Below are 17,464 nucleotides of genomic sequence, written 5' to 3' on the forward strand. Positions count from 1 at the left end.
TGCAGACGGCGCATAAAATTCTCTCATATTCAGACAGAAAAAAATGACTGGGGTTCAACATGGCTTGAACCTTTTTATACGAGGAAAAGCTCTTTAAGGATGGTCTCCACTGCCCCATATCAAATGTCAAGGTCAAAGGTCAGGTACCCAATGGTCATTGTCATATGATTACATCTTAGACTACCATAGCTAGGGCCATACCACCACGCAGTTAAGTTCGCTTTGACCTTGTGAGGCATTGAAGGTCACTGTCGATGGGGTGCCCGTGTCAAATCAAATGTCAAGGTAAAGGACCAAGCTCAAAGGTCAAGGTCAGGCACCCAGTGATCATAGTCATATTGGTCACGTGGTCATACTACCACAGATTGGGCAATATACCACCGCGTAGATAAGTTCGGTTTCACCTTGTGAGGTATGCAAGGTCATTGCCTCATCCACATAGAAATCGGATGTTGTACCCCGAAGTGTAGAGCTCTCGATCTAAAACGGAATCATGACTGCTCTGAAGCAGACGTGAGGAACTGAGGCGTTCGTTTCCAAGTGGCCTGAGTTGCTTACTGGCATCCGCACGTATCTAGGTGTAGCACTCTGTCTGCATCGCGGTTTCCTTTGTCTCCACAGCTTAGAGAACTGGAGTAGTCCAGTTAGTGTGGATTCAAGGTAAGGTAATGTCAGGGCAAAAGGCTTAACAGGGAAAAAATATGGCGGAACAGGCCAGCTAACAAACCAAATGCGACGGGTTTCTCTTTCGTCCGTACGTGTGTCACCTCAGCTTCAAGTCTTTTAATGAACCGGTTTTCTTTACCCGAAAGCGCGTGCCTGACCATGGCGTGTACCAGCTGCTACACAAGAAGTCATCACGTGCAGGCATCCGTCGCCTGCTTCTCGATGCCCAGATGATCATGGACGGAACGCCCAACCTCTGCCTGCGCGCCGCCTGGAGCACTGTGCTGCCGATCTCTTTCATGGCGAGTAACAGTCAATAGCCGTCCACGTCGCTATTGCTAAAAAGTTCCACGAATAAGGCACTGGAAGTGAGGATGCTGTCGAGCTGAAGACAGCGTCCGGTTGCTACCTAGAGACTCGTTAGAAGGATTGTGCATTTGCGGCATACATCTGCACCGTAGACATTGCCGCGAAAAATAAATTCATGCTGGCTCGTGTAATTCTAAAGCCGCCCCGATGGCTGAGTGGTTACGGTGCTCGGCTGCTGGCCCGAAAGACGCGGGTTCTATCCCGGCCGCGGCGGTCGAATTTCGATGGAGGCGAAATTCTAGAGGCCCGTGTACTGTGCGATGTCAGTGTACGTTCAAGAACCCCAGGTGATTGAAATTTCCGGAGCCGTTCACTACGGCGTCTCTCATAGCCTGATTCGCGTTGGGACGTTAAACGCATATAAACCAAAACCAATCGTGGAATTCTAGAAGTCTCTACGCTCATAGTTCACGACAGGAACAGCAGGTGTATAAGTGCACTTGACACATCTTCTTCATACATTGAAGAAACAAGTTCTATGCCCAGAAAAGAGTGACACGAGGTAGGGCTTAGGAGGAGTAAGTCAGAATTGATGTATACGGCACTGCTGGAAAAATAAAAAAAATTCATTCGAATTGGGTAATCATGCCAAATGCGGATATGTGCGCTAGCATGACGTCAATTGTCGGTTGGATTGTATACCTACGACCTACTATAGGTGCTACCAAGGTACCACTTAATTACCACCCTAGCTGCTTCTTCCGTGAAGCTACTGTGCCCGTATCATTTGAATCACTTCCTCCGAAGCGCTGCTGCTCATTCCGCTTATAACTGGGTGCGCTTAGGGTCGGTGCCGCGTAATTAGCGCCCCAGGTTCTCGCCTGGTTACCACCGGCTACACCTTGGCAAGTAAGCCACACGGTGGGCAGGCGAGCAGTGGCACAGTGGCAGGAGTTGCCATCGGTGGGGCTGGGGTTGCTTGGGTTGGGTTGCGACCAAGGTTGCTCTTCCCGGGTGGCCTCTCACGAGTAAATGGACTGCCGCCTGGCACAGTGGGCAGGTGAGCAGCCGCCACAAATCCGGCGTCAGACAGACAGGGAGGCAAACCGACAAACACACATTGCCCAAATGCTGGGAATGGCCATCTATAAGTGCTAACGCACTAAATCTTTTGGCAGGTGATTTAGTGAAAGGTTCCTTAAAATTTACGGCAATTGTTTGTCAACTGTATCCCCGGATTTTTAGGCCACCTACGTTGCGCCTATTACGTCTACTGCATCGATCTCAACTGGCTTGATGAACATTTTCATTTCTTTTATGAAAATGCTTCTTCCGGCATAGAAAACAAATAATTCCCTCCATAGTGCTAGTGCTTTCGCCAATGGCTGTCCGTCATGGGAACTTCCACGTAAGATTGCATAATCGAACTGTGCTGTCATTTTTCTTGTAGACAGGGGCTCAGACTTCCGCGTGATTAGCTAGAATTGTATGCTGACAACACCTGTCTTTGTTTTGTACAGTTCTGGTCAGCACGCCAGTGCTCTGCAGTTCTTTCGCCCAATGTAACCAATCCATCTGCAGGTGCTGCTGCTGTCAGGCGTGGTGTACACACCACGTCTCTCGTACAACGGATATGCCTACCCTTCCTGGGCGAAAGACCTCGTTCTTGGCTTGGCTTTGGCAGGCTTGGGATTCATACCGGCCTACGCCATCGCCGCCTTAGTGAAGAGTAGATGGGTAAGACCTGTGGCACAACTGCCGTCTTTGAGATGACTGGGGTGACTGACTTGCTGCTGGCATGCGCACTAAGAAGGAAAGCGCATATTATGCGCGGTCGTCTTGCATGAGTTTAAATAGCGCCCTGAACTTCAAGGGGCTCCGGCCGGCGTAATCGCATTGATACTCAAAGTTAGGAAAGTTTGGAAGCGTCTCTGTTAAAACAAATAATGAACTCATGCTGGCAGCCTTCAATCTTCATCACTACACACGAGTGTACAATACACGATGTCACTTGCCCTGGCTTCTACCTTTTTGCCGCACCTCATATGATAAACAGTCTTTTTCCTATAACATAGCACAACACCTTAACATTCTGGCGGAAAATAGCATATGTGTAGAAATCTCTCGCAGTCATTTACTGTCCATCATGTATATCTTTTAAGCCTTTGTGGTATCACTGTAGATAAGTGTGATGTATTGTAATGTATGTTGGCTTTTATTTTTATGTGTGTCCACTCTGTTTTGTTGTATACGCGATGAACGTTATACTGTTTTCACGGCACCTCTTCTTCCTTTCTTCTTTCACTCCCTCCTTTATCCCTTCCCTTACGGCGTGGTTCAGGTGTCCAACGATATATGAGACAGATACTGCGCCATTTCCTTTCCCCCAAAACCAATTATTGTTATTATTCTCTCGTTTTTCTTCTTTTTTTTTTTGAGCGGAATGTTATGTTATTCTCAAGCCTGTTGTACGCGAAAAAACTGCTGTCCATGTATACATGAGGCAATGGGTGCTACTTCAAGCTTCCTAAGCAGCTTTTTGCTCAGTGCCCTATCTTCTCACTGTAATATATGTGTTACAGAAATAAACTTTCAATTTCAACCGTACCTTGCTGCCACACATGAAATTTCCCCTTGTACTTAATAAAAGGAGGGGGGGGGGGGGGGGTTAAGAGACTCCGATGAGCTTAATGTCTGTCAGGATTGTCGTCGTTGCGACTGCAGCGCGCTCACAGCAGTCCCCGATTTTTAGCACATTTATCACCGCTGCAATTTGTCGTTTGCAGTAGGTCCAGAACGAAATCTAGTATAAAATGGAATAAAATGTGCACAGTTTACATCCCTGTTGAGAACTAAGAAGAATAAGCCGTCTAAGCAATCCTTGATGACAAGCCACTAAGGCTGCTAATTATGAAGAGACGCCAGTTCATAGAAAAGGAAAAGGAAGTAAAGGCCCGAGACATTACTTCACGTGAAAAGCGTGATAAGTGAAAAACAGCGAAAATTGCCACATGTTTACGCCGCACTGCGTAAGGCGCTAAACTCAGCCAAAGCTGTCGCCTCTCTGCTGGTTATCTTTTGCTAATGTCTAGGTGTGAAAATAATCAGTACGCTAATGACGGAGGCAGTCTTGTGGAGGAATGCCACGTCCTCGCGGTAAACAAAGAAGTTAAGAAAGTTTTACATGGAATGCAAACGGAGAAAGCGGCTAGGGATGATGAGGTGACTGCAGATATGTTCAAGCATGGAGGGGAGAATGTGCTAGAAAGACTCCACCCTGTTTACTCAATACGTCACTATCTCTAGCGTACTTGAAAATTATAAACACGCCAAGATCACCGTGATCCGTAAGAAGGGAGACGCCAAAGATTTGAAAAATTACAGACCGATGAGCTTACTACCCGTTGTTTGCAAGACATTTGCTAAGATAATTGCTGTTGGAATTATAGCAGTTTTAGGTTTCAGTCAACTAAAGTACTGGGCATGCTTTAGTGAACCCTAGTTCACAATAGAAGACATCATCGATCAGAATGCGCAGAATATGACCAAACCCTGCACAGTATAGCTTTCATAGATTACGAGAAAGCATCTGACTCATCCAAACCTCAACAGCCATGTATCAGGGTACTGGTAAAGTAACTGGACATAGCTATAGCGGTTGCACAGCAACCGTAGTGCTTCTCAGGGGAAGAGATAAAATAAATCAAGAACGGTGCCAGGCACGCAGACATCCCCTCTCCACTGCTATTCACCACGTTTTTACAGAAGATATTCACAGAACTAAATCGGAAAGTGTTGGGAATGAGTGGCAATGGAGAATGTCTTAGTAATCTCCGACTCACTGATGCCATTGCCTTGCTCGATAACCTAGGGAAGCACTGCAGAGTATGACTGAGGACCTCGTCAGGCAAAGCAGAACGGCGGTTCTATAAAGGAATATGCAGAAAACTGAAGTAAAATCTTCAACCGCCTAGGAATAAAACAGCAGTTTAGGATATAAGCAGTGAAGCATTTCAAGTGGTAAGGGAATACATATACTTAGGGTAGGTAGTGACGGCAGAATCGAACCACGAGAGTGGAATGACTAGAAGAGTAAGAATGGACTGTAGTGTACTCCGAAGTAATGAATGAAGTAATGAAGTCTGTGTCAGCACTCCCTCGGTCGCGTTATATGATAGCGAGATAGGTTTTTTAGATGCCTCGTGATGTACCACCTTCTTTGTTTGATCTGTGACGCAGTGCATTCGAGGCTTTGAACTTTGGAGGTGATAGTGCCCTCGTCGCTATCTGTGTACTTCGTACCTATCTCACCTATGTCGTTTTTCTGTATATGTATATATTTTTTCCTTCCTTCTTAATAAAGCTTAGTTGCGAGACAGCGCTTGTTTTGTCCCCTTTCTGGGTCCTTCGTCCGTTCGCGCTGAATTTTACCGCCAAAATCACTACTTCTGCTGGTTACTGAGCACGTTCCCGCGCATTTGGCAGGAACCCTCGCTGTGCCTGATGCCTTCGGTGCGGTGGGGCCCGAACCCGGATGCCCACGTGGAGTTCCAGTACGCGCAAAGGGTGCAGCGATATTTCGCCCCCAACTGGGGCATGACATGGAGCAGGAGCCAGGGCCCCGTCTCGCACCATCGCTGGCAGCCACACGGCTATTCACCTATGCTGTCACCGCAGACGGAAGAGGGCGCCACCACGGCTGCTTGCGAGGGCCGATCGAGCAGCGCGATTCCAGGTGTTCCTCCAGTGGCAGGGTGCGCCCTTCCACCAAGTTACGCAGGAACACAGCGTAAATTGCAGTAACAAAGCGGCAGTCGTTCAGAAACTTAAAGGCGCACCACTCTGCTGTGCTACTATTGCTTTGCCTAGGGACAACTTTAGAGCCTTGTTGGTTTCTGCTTACATCTGCGCTTCATGTTGCGACGTTAACCAAGAAGTGAACTAGATTTGCGCTTTCGCGCATATGTACAGTCGTCAGCACGCTTAACACGAATTACGGAAAGTGTGGCCGGGAGCGGCTTGGACCGACGCCAGCGCCGTGAAGTGTTGCGCGATGTTGCCGAGATAATATCTCGGTATGTTTGCGGTGGCTGACGATAGCTGAGCGCAGCTCGATTTGACTACTCACCTTGTTCCTTCGCTTGTATCTGGCCGGCGGGGTGAGCGCGCTCACTTGACTGTTTCGCGACGTTTCTCTACTGGCCGCGGCTCAGGCGGGCGCAAAAAACACGTTGCTATTTGCTTATCTCCAAAAAGCTCTGTCCTATAGAATAGGAGAAATGAATAACCTGCGCAACGGTGCCACCGCATTTGAAAATTTATTGTCCAACCTTTACAAACGCCAGAAACCCACGTTTGCTCTGCTTTTCCGAGCCTTCGTTTCTTTCGATCACCGGTTTGAGGCCGACCCATTGGTGCAAGGACGACGAAAACTTCGCAAAAGGAGCATTTTGAGACCGGCGAGCTAAATTTATACGCTTTACCAGGCGCGCCATCGCAGACAGCTGGCGATAAGAAATCGCTTCGTAAGCTCCCGCCACTGTGGCCGGGTTAGCCGGGTATCGAAACAAAGCCTGCAAAGACGCGCTGTAATGCACCGCACACTCATGAATAGTGGGCAGGTCAAGAGTGTTGCAAAAATACAAAATTTGCCAGGTTTTAATAAAATGACTTACCTCTTTCATAAAATAAGGTGCTAATATATTTTTTTCTTTTCTATTGGCAGATTACATTCCAATTTTGTAGCTTTATTATTTTTTTATATGAGTGTTTTGCCCCCCATCCTCTGTTTGTGCTGCAGTCGCGCTAAACCACTTTTCGGCCCAGCCTTCGCCACCACTTTAAATCCGCCTTGGCCGACCTGGAAAAACGCTGGAGCGGTCTGAAGCCACGCCACTTTAAGGCTTTTTGGAGATAAGCAAATCGCAACGTGTTTTCTGCGCCCGCCTGAGCCGCGGCCAGTAGAGAAATGTCGCGAAACAGTCAAGTGATCGCGCTCACCCCGCCGGCCAGATACAAGCGAAAGAACAAGGTGAGTAGTCAAATCGAGCTGCGCTCCAGCTATCGTCAGCCACCGCAAGCATACCGAGCACTCCTACAGCTCTTTCTGCTGCCATATTTTAAAGGCTGTTGCGCATGCAAGCGAATACGCTCCTGATTCCTGCCGCCACGGTGCAAAAATCTGTTTCTAGCGGCCGTGGTGGCTCAGGCGGCCAGATCGACGAGGTCCCCAAAAGAAGGAAATTCGTCGCTGCGCCGTGCCCCTTGTAGCAGAATTCGCTCAGTAGCTTGCACGTGAAACAGCCTCAAGGTAAGACCACAAGTTTAAATTGTATCCTGCGCGGTGGTCCGTAGACAGGCTTAATGTTGGGATGTTTCTGGTCTTCTGCAACTGCTTAACCCCTGATATGTTAGAGATGCTATTTTTTATCGACCCTCCAGGGGGAAGTAATTGTGATTATCGTTGTTATTGATTTGCCTTTATTTTCTAGGTTTTATGTGCTGTAAAAATTGCCCCCTTGGAGGAGTGAAATCAGTTCTTCAGTGCAATGTCGGCCCGCTTGCCTGAACAGATCGTTCCCTGCTGTCATGGGTATGCCCCGGTCGACTTCAGCTATGTGTGACATTTTACTAAGGTTCAGGTGTGGTAAATTACATCTTAACCACGATATTGACATAGCACCTATTCTTGTCACTCAAGTCCTAAAAATCCTAAACCTTATGGCACTCACTGGAATTCCCAAGGTCATCTTGCTGCCTTCGTTGAGTGCCTCTAGTCTAGCTATTTGTGACATACTGTGGGACTTACTGTGTGACTTAATTGAACTGCAGGTACACGTAAGCCATTATCTACCCAGCATGAATTACATGAATCTTTCCTCAAGTACGGTAGACATACCTCTACGATGATATTAACATCGTCTCTTCTTTAGGACATCCTAGTCCCAAAAAATCTTTGAGCGCACGGTACTCACGACTCACGGAGCCTACTCGGCGCGATGGCTCTGTGGCTTTGGCTTTCGGCTGCTAATCCGAAGGTCGCGAGATCGAATCCCGGCCGTGGCGGTTGTAGGCGAAATGTAAAAGCACTAGTGTTTTGTGTAATGTCAGAATAAATTAGTCCGGAGCCCTCCACTACCACGTCCCTCCATAGTCCACGCGTCGCTTCGAGACGTTGACACCCACAATTTATAATTTACTCATGGATACTATCAAAACAACGGGATATATCGTTTTAGATCGAAACTAGCGATAATTACGCACTTCTATTTTACAAGTCGTCGAAGAGTAGACGACTACACCACATAGGCAGAGTCCTCCAAGAACATTGAAAAACTCTGATACTGGGGAGGAAAATTGTCTATTTATATTAGCACTAAATAAAACTAGTCATGGCAGTACCATGAACAGCGGGATTTGGCCTTTGATGCGAGAAATCGATTTATTGAGACCGGAAGCGGGCAGAGTGAGTGAGGGAACAAACGCGGGTTAATGACATCCTAGTCATAATCAAGAGGAAGAAATGGGCTTGGGTAGGGCATGTGATACGAAGGCAAGACAACCGCCGGTCCTAAAGGGTAACGGAGTGGATTCCAAGAGAAGGCAAGCGTAGCAGGGGGCGGCAGAAGGGTATAGGTGGGCGGATGAGATTAAGAAGTTCGCAGGCATAAGGTGGGCGCAGCTGGAAAAGGACCGAGTTAATTGGAGAGACATGGGAGAGGCCTTTGCCCTGCAGTGGGTGTGGTCAGGCTGATGATGATGATGACTATTGGAGTACGGCTAGTGGAGGGCTCCAAAATCACTTCGGCTACCTGTGGTTTCTTACTCCATGCTGAAGTCTGAGAACATGGGCGCTTTTTTCTATTCCCCCTTCAGTTAAATAGCACCGACGCACAAATTCGAGAACTAGACCTCACTCTCTGAACGCCTTAGCCACTGACCCACCGCGGTGGCTCTTGAAATGTGAAGTCGGGAGTTAAGGAATACACTTAAGGTTTCTTAACGTCGTTTGGACAGCTCCAGAGAGACCCTTGGCACCGGCGCTTCTACCCACGGACCACAGACCAGGGACACGCTGTATTAACAGCGTGGCCTGGTCACAGAACTTGCGGACTCTACCAAACGTCGACTGCGCACCCCGACTTACATGGGCCGCATATTATTTTTGCTGTCCTGCATCGTTCTACTTGCCTCTTAACGACAGATCTTCCTTGGGCCCCAATGACAAATTTCGCCTTTATATTCGAAACTGAAATCTGCCGCAAGAACAGTCGGATGTTTTTTTTATTTATATATATTTTCGTACCTTCGTTCTTATGTGCTGACCGCTCACACTATATGAGGACCACTAAATATGTTGCTGGAATACTGTATTGTTCTTTTCTGTGTTGCTCTGTACTGTACTGTATTCACTGCGACTTACGGACATGGTTGCACTGGTGCCGAAGCCTGTGAGACCAAGAAGCCGACATGACGTCCCGTAGTGGCTCTTGCTTGGTGCTACTCTCCGGTTCTGTGCAGTGAATAAAAGCCGTTCGTCAGCGCGCGTATAGCTTGAAAATGTATCTCGTGATAAATTCAGTGTGGTCTGTAGCTGTGGTGACGAGCTGAAATGTGTTGAATTCGGGACCACTGCTTTCAAAGCTGCTGATTTTGGGGATCAGCGCGAACCACTGACAGTTTTTCCGTGAGGAACATTCTACGGCGCGCGTGTAATTGCGGAACAGTCTGTATTTTCGACAGTTCTGGTGGCACGATTTCATCCTAAAATTACTAAGGTCCGAAACTCCCGCGCAGTGATTTTGCTTGTACTCACCTTTGCTATCGCAACATTTGCACGCGCAACCAACCTCATTCAACAGCTGGGATCACAGCGCACTTCATAAATAAAGGCCCCACACAAGGGCCTTTATTCCGAATAAGTTCCGCTAAGGCGCACGCCAAAGAGGCCAAGTCCACACACACAGCGGCAGGTAAGCAGAGATGCACGCTTTAAGGTATGTGTTTCTCAATCGCAAAGAGGTGCCGTTGGCATGGAGGAGCGATTTGGTGCGCGCCCACATGCATATGAGTTAATATTCATACTGCAGCGGCACTTGCTGTTAAAACCTTCTAAGCACATGCTAAAAAATTCCAGGGGTGCACTTCGGCCTCAGGAAGGGGCTCTCAATAAAGTAGCGGCATATCTGGGATGTTAAAGGGCACTGCTTCACAAATATCCTCCAAGAATTCTTTTTTTAATGCGTTTTGTGGAGGATTAGTTATGTGCAGTCAAAATTTGAACTTCCGCGTCTTTGGGCCTCTCACTCTAGTCAATTTTCGCACACCAAAACGTCAGAGCACCATCGCCGGCCCCACCCAATCGGCCCCTCCCCTACCTTTGGGCTGCGGCGTGCGCGGGTTTGCCGCGGCCCTGGTAGCGCGTGATGTCTGAATTTGGCGCGGTGAACCAATGATAACACCCGGCTGCGGAAGTCACTTGCACGACGTGACGTCGTATACCAGGCTTCGAGCGAAAACTCGGCACCACTCGTTGCCACGAAGTGCGAGGCGGGAGTTTTTAAAAATGTATTGCAAACTTCTCGCGGCGCTTTCGAGGTTTCGTACATTGCATGGACGCTCGGTGGCCTGTACTCTACGCAGTACAAGCTTTGTAAATCCAAGCTAAAACGCCCTTTTCTGTGGCCCTTTAGGTATGCTTAGGTGCAGTAATGCGAAAGCATTTCTCTTACTGTTGCCGATTATGTTGTTGTGTGTTCGTTTGTTTATGCCTTTTCCACTTCAAAGTCGTGTTTTCTCTCTAACTTGATTGGTTTGATTTATGGCGGTTTAACGTCCCAAAGCGACTCAGGCTATGAAAGACGCCGTAGTGAAGGGCTCTGGAAATTTCGACCACCTGGGGTTCTTTAACGAGCACAGACATCGCGCAGTACACGGACCTCTAGAATTTCGCCTCAGTCGAAATGCGACCGCCACGGCCGGGATCGACCCCGCGTCTTTCGGGCCAGCAGCCGAGCGCCATAACCATTAAACCACCGCGGCGGCTCGCTCTAACTTCGCTTCTACAATATCCGAAGACTAGAGTCCAGTTGCTAGAGCACCTACTATGCACACCAAAGTACTAATGAATTAAATTGACTGAATAACTTAGTAATTAAGTATAATTCGGCTAAATATTCAACTATATGTGAAAAATTCACTAATTGGACTATTTAAATAGGTCGTTTACCGAATTAATAATGTTGGTGGCTTATATGAATTCATTTGTTTATTTAATAAATTTTCTAATAAACTAATTTGTAAATTCGATTGAATTGTCTATTACTTTGTAAAGTAGTTGACTAAGTCCACTAATTAATTTATCCATTTTATTACCAAAATTAATCATTTGATATTTAATTAATAATTATTTTAATTACATACTTATGTAGTCAACTATTTTAATTATCCCTATAATTGATGATGGGCAGTTCGTGCGCACACAGTCTGCCGAGAAGTACTGTGCTCGCCGCTCATGAGACAAGAAATGCTTTCGCATTAACTCTCACAGGCGCAGCAACGAGCTAGCCGAGATTGCCGCCAGGAATTGCTTTTAGTAGATTTGCACACAAGTCGGTGATGTTTCTCCGTGACAGGGATGTACTGTACATAATGATGCGGCTTCGTCCAACATACTTCTCTTGATATTGCTTCTTTCCCTACCGTCTCACTTTTTTAGTTTACTTCTCTCTAACGCTTAGCAGGCAACAGCAGCAAGTGTGGCAATGTTCGAGATGTGCGGGATAATAAAATGGTATGACCAGGGTATGAACAATGGTATTAACAAGAAATAGCAGCCATGCAGCGGAACTCACAACCATGCGTTATGGTTTGCTCTGCAGTGGAGCTTGCATCAAATGCGATACTTGAGCATTGGCACAAACAAGGTTATTAACATAGCTATAATTATTGACTGCTATGTACCCACATAGTATCTGCATCGCCACTCTAGCTGAGCTTCATGCCTTATGCCTTCACTTGGAGATGACGTGCACATCAATATTATTGTTTAATTTGCAGTTTTTACAGCAGTATTGCGTCAACCACAGAAATATTACAATGAGCCTGCACTAAGAAGGAATTTTGTTGTTTTTCCATGAGAAAGCATACTCACATAGGCAATATGCCTGGAATATTTTTATTGTAAATCACACAAGAACGACACATTAGTTTTCACTTCAAACATCTGTGGCAAACACATATCGCCGTTTCCTAGTTTTCAGCAGAGAGGGAACAGTATCATTAAGTATCATTGATATCATTTGTATCAAACACCAGAGTCGATAATAAATAAATGGTGCACCAGTGTTCACGGTAAGTGCGAAGTTGCGTTTATTGTTGAAAAATGACACTGCTTGTCTTATGGCACTCGCTTATCTCAACCATTCGAACCACTACTTCACAGCAGCCGCACACATTCACTTGCAAAACATACATAGAAACATAGAAAATTCAAACATCCGCCAGAAGTACCCACACAACCTGGTGAACATCCACACAACCTCAAGTGAATAAATTACAGACCATCTACAAAAACATTGTTCATGTGAATTGGTTATTTTATTTTCATGTGAATAGTTTAGCTCATTTTGAAAGCAATAACCTAAATACCTTAACATATGAAATGTGGGTGGCAGTAGACTTCTTGACAGCGCATAAATCATTCTTAAAGTGGCCATGATAGCCTATTTTCACGCACACCCTGCTTATCGCCTTTAATTCCGAACAGGTTAAAGTACAATTCCCCGAGTTTTCAGTTGATTCTGTGCAGTAAATATTTTTAAAACGAATTTTTTTTCGTTTCTTCTGCGAACTGCTTGCTGGTCTGGCAACCTCTGATCGCTGACATCACGAGAGCATACACGCCCCGCGTCGTCTGCTGGGAGCTGTTGAGGTGCTTGCATGCACACCGTAGACAGCGGTCGCTCGAAAAGTTTTTTCTTTTAGCTTAGCGAAATAAAATGCATTTTCCGTGTTCTCTTCTGGGAAGCCTTCAGCTTAGTACGCGATCTGAGTGATCCTTGGGAAAGCGGACTTGTCTCTTTTGGGAATCCTTCAGCTTAGTACGCGAGCTGAGTTACCCTTGGGAAAGCGGACTTGCTCGTGGCGCCCGTTTTCTGATTTTTGAGGAAACAGAAATCGATGGACCCCTGCTTTTGTTATCTACGCTTAGAAGCATGCTGTTCGTAAGTTATGAGTGTGGTCTCTTTTGAGCAGTCAGGTGCTCCCGTATGTGAAAAGCGGCACATGCCGTGCAAGCCTTCGCCGATGTGCGCCGTGAGAGCCGCGGCGTTTTGTAGCTAGCTACCAAGTTCTTGCCCGCTATTCATCGGCTCGATAATTAAACCCAAATTATCAAAAGGTGGCACTACAGTAACCTTGAGGCACGAAAAGAGCAGAGAAAAGTGCCGAGTGCGGCGACTTCCCCGCTCCATGTACGCGTTTGTAAGTCGAGCATACATTCCCTTCGACTCGTAGAACCCTTTTGCATGAACCAAGCCGCTTGCAAAACCCTACGCGACTCGAATGCTTTCACTGCCCGCACCGATGGATAGTCGCCGCTGTCTAAATGAGTGGTTCGAAATAATGGTACAGCATTTTGCTGTGCGTGCGCATTGTGCCCCAGGAGTGCGACGATTACGATAACCGCAGCCCCGCGCTGAGGTTGCTTACATGGCTGTGCGCAAACAGTACAGCTAGTTTGCGTGACATAAAAAGCAAGATGTTCTCCTTATTTTAAATATTACGTACTCTTGCGCACAAATTGCACTTTTACTCCTTTACACACCATGATAACTCTGCAATAAACTCCGGTGATGTTATATCGCCTGCTTGGGAAACGCTTCGTGTATACGATACCGGCGTTATGTTCGGACATTACCTGAATTAATGAAAACAGCCAGATTTGTTGTCCACAGTCGACGCCGACGGCTGCTGCCGGCTGCCTTCTGCATATTATATGCAGATCGGGTCACATATCGGCACTTCCTCCTTATTGTATACTCGCGTCCTGCGACGTTGGCAGTCGCCGCTTAGAGGTCACTACGCTCGGCAGCTATTTGCAACCGCTAAAACTTGCGAATTCGCTTCCGCAATCGACGAAATCGCACAGACGAACCCTGCGGACTCGCTAGGCCTCGTCACGAAAGGAGCCGGCGGTCCACCGTCGACCGAAATTCAAGAATATGGCAAAAAGTTCCTCACTTGTAAGAAAGTGTGAAGATATGATATGTAGCCGCTCGTTTCGCATTTTCCGATACGGATAAGGTACACAAGTGCAGTTTTTCCGGCCGTCGCCTCCCAGGGAGTGAAGCTTTCGCTCGGCCGCACAAGCCCAGGCGACGGCGACGAGCGGCACCGTAGTGCGGCGTTTTCTGCCCGTGTCGCTTGGCTCGCCGATCGGTTCTATGCGCAGGCACCGACTGAAAGCACATCTTCGCTGGTGCACGCACATCGCGTACGTATGTCGCCATGGCTGGCATGAGGTCCAATAAGTTTTTAAATTCTTAAATTTATAGAATGTCATACCAACTAGTCCCCTACCACACTTCTGGTTCCCACTAAGCTGATTCTTAACATTGCTACGATACGCTGTCGTTGATCGCGCTGGCGTCGTCATCGGTCTAGCGTGACAGACCATGCAGTGAGTAAGCGACGGCATTTGCATACCGACCGTCGATCGCCGTCGCATCGGCCTATAGTGCATTAAACAGCACTTTATACAATTTATTTTTTAACAAAAGTTTGTACTTGCGGCGTACAAACTCGCGTGGCAACGCCGGGCCGTCATTGGCTGAGATGCGGTGCTGCCGCGAAAATTTCCAACTTGTTCGAACCTCGCCGCTCCAGCCGCTGGAGCTTCCTCCGCCGCTTGATAGCGCATTCACACTTCGACATTCGGCGGCGAGAGGGAGCGGAATCCGCGGCCGCCGAAATGCTCTCTCATTCACACTTCCCGGCCATCGCGTCTCCGGTCATCGTCTGTGTGTCGTCTGCTCACGGCGTACACAGATTTGGCAAGAGGTTAATCCATGCTGTCTGCATACCAAAACCGTATGCACGCTCGCGTACGCTAAATGCAGCTATTTTGTGGGACGTTAGGCCATTTCCAACACATTAAACGCCTAGTGGCGCCATCTGGTGGATAAGAGAGGAACCATTATTGTCAACAAACCGACGCCCCTCATAAGCCTAAAAGGGGAAGAATCGTCACCCGAAATAAAAATTAAAGCAAACTTATCTCTCAAACGTTTTCTTATGGGCGAGATAAGACAAAGCGAAAGACTACTGGATCTTTTATGTCCAGTGAACGCGCTGAAAAAGGCAGTAACAGCGACGAATTCAGCCCGAAGCGAGGCGTCGTGCATCGAAGGACGCCGCCATTTTTGTCGCCGCGGGCACTCGCCTTTCTATTGGCTGACGAGATTCGGCGGATTTTTTACTGGCGGCAAAATTCGGTCCTGGGCCCATCGGCCTTTCCGCTGGGTATTTCGGCGGAATCTTTGCCGTGGTAGCGGATTCCGCTCACTCTCGCCGCCGACTGTCCAAGTGGGTGAAAGGCCTTTTTCATATTCCTGTGCTGCCACCTCGCGTACAACGCTGGAAGCTCACCGGAAGGATACTGTGCGCCCAACCTGGCCGGACTGAGTGCCGCTGCGGAGCACGTTTTGTTGGAATCTGTCAACGATGGCGTGTCCTGGGCAGCACCTGGTACCTGGAGGATTTCGATTGTCTGATGGCTCGGTGCGAAGTCCGAAGCAGGCTGCTGTGCCCACCGAAGAGCAAATTCTTCAGTATCTCTGATCAACCGGCATGCGATGCGAACGCCAGCTGAACAAGGGCCGCCGCTTCAGAGATGAAGGCTACATTCGGAACATAATGCTCAATGCAATATCCCCGATCTCTGAGGTTGGCGTTTTCCGCTGTGTATGCCTGCCATCCATTATAAGGTGGATACTACATCGTGCACACCGTGGCACAGAAAACGACTGGGGACAACAGTTTTCACAAGCAATCGTTGTGCTCAAGCGCTGCCAAATAGCTACACGAACTACAGAAGCACTAGCGTACTCACAACATGGCAGCTCCGCTAGAATTTCACTTTATTTTCCCACAGCACACCGCTGCATAGGTTAAACAAGCATGCACGTCCATAAAGACGAGCGCGAGGGGCGCACATTGAGTCATTCCGGCGATACCACGCAGCGCTCTTCATCATGGATATGATTCGAACACACGCATAACGCACCTTCTTCTTCTTCTGCCTCTTAATATATGGCACATACTCACACCGGGGGATTGGCCAGGGTGTAGAGGCATAAACAAGGAAATTTCTATTGGAGATTATAAAAAATTCTAGCACCATGCGTCAATGCTCTCGTAGCTTCTCTTTCGTTGTCCGCTCCATCGCGCTTTGAAAGTGGCTCACAGCACTTGCCCATTCGGCCTTCTTGCTTGAGAAAGCAAAAAGCGTCGGAACGAAGTCTAAATGCCGCGGTGACATTCGAGGCCTTCCTGGCCATTAATAAAACCTTTCGTGATAGACTGCACATGCATTTAAAACCAACGTACCTGTCACCAAGTGATTCTCGCACAGTCTTGACGGTGCCCAAGGGCGGCCACGATCGTCGAGCCGGCGAACTGCTTTTATCCACGCTTTGCGTCGAAGGCGGTCCCGGGAAGCGTTCGGAAAGCGAAAAAATCCGAGTTTACTTCCCTTTACATATTGGGCATTGCAGCCGTATGTAACACATGTCGAATGCATCGCCAAATGTGTCGCGCTGAACGCCCGACGGCCGCAGCAACGCACCCCGCGTAAGAAGCCGGTTTGTTTACACTTCCACGGCCGGTCTCGAGTGGAGCGCGCGACGCTTCCAATATGTTTCGCGATACCGCCGCCAGGGGATGGGCGCATGCGCAGTCGCGCCGTGAAAAAAGGCGGATTCGCGAGCGGTTCGCTTGCATGTGAAACAGGCTTTACTGTTATTATCGCTTTTGCGGCACCAATCAATCATATATAGGGGACGACTGCTACTTCGATCACCCGCGAAAGTACAGGGAGGAATGAGACCTCGCTGCGTATATTGCAGCAACGAGAGCAGACGACGCTGTTCCGTGCATACTCTATTGACGTCACGATATCATTAAATATGGCGGTCTCTGCCGGTGGTAAGAGTCTTATGGTCTTAATTTCGATCGCATTTTTTTGGAATTTACAGCGCATCCAGTGCAGCCAAATTTCGGAAATTGAATCATAAGATCTTGAATTAGTTACTTAAGCACAAAACTGAAATGTGAAAAACGACCATGTCATGGCCCCTTCAAGTAAGAGAGCATAAGGAAAGGGCAAGAGGGAAATTCATGGATAGGTAGCGCAAGCTGCCGTCAGATACAAAGAATAAAATGATCATCGTCTATCCATTCATCCATCCATCCATATAAAATCAGCCCG

The sequence above is a fragment of the Amblyomma americanum genome, chromosome 10, assembly GCF_052857255.1.
Source record: "Amblyomma americanum isolate KBUSLIRL-KWMA chromosome 10, ASM5285725v1, whole genome shotgun sequence".
In the NCBI taxonomy this organism is placed as follows: domain Eukaryota; kingdom Metazoa; phylum Arthropoda; class Arachnida; order Ixodida; family Ixodidae; genus Amblyomma; species Amblyomma americanum.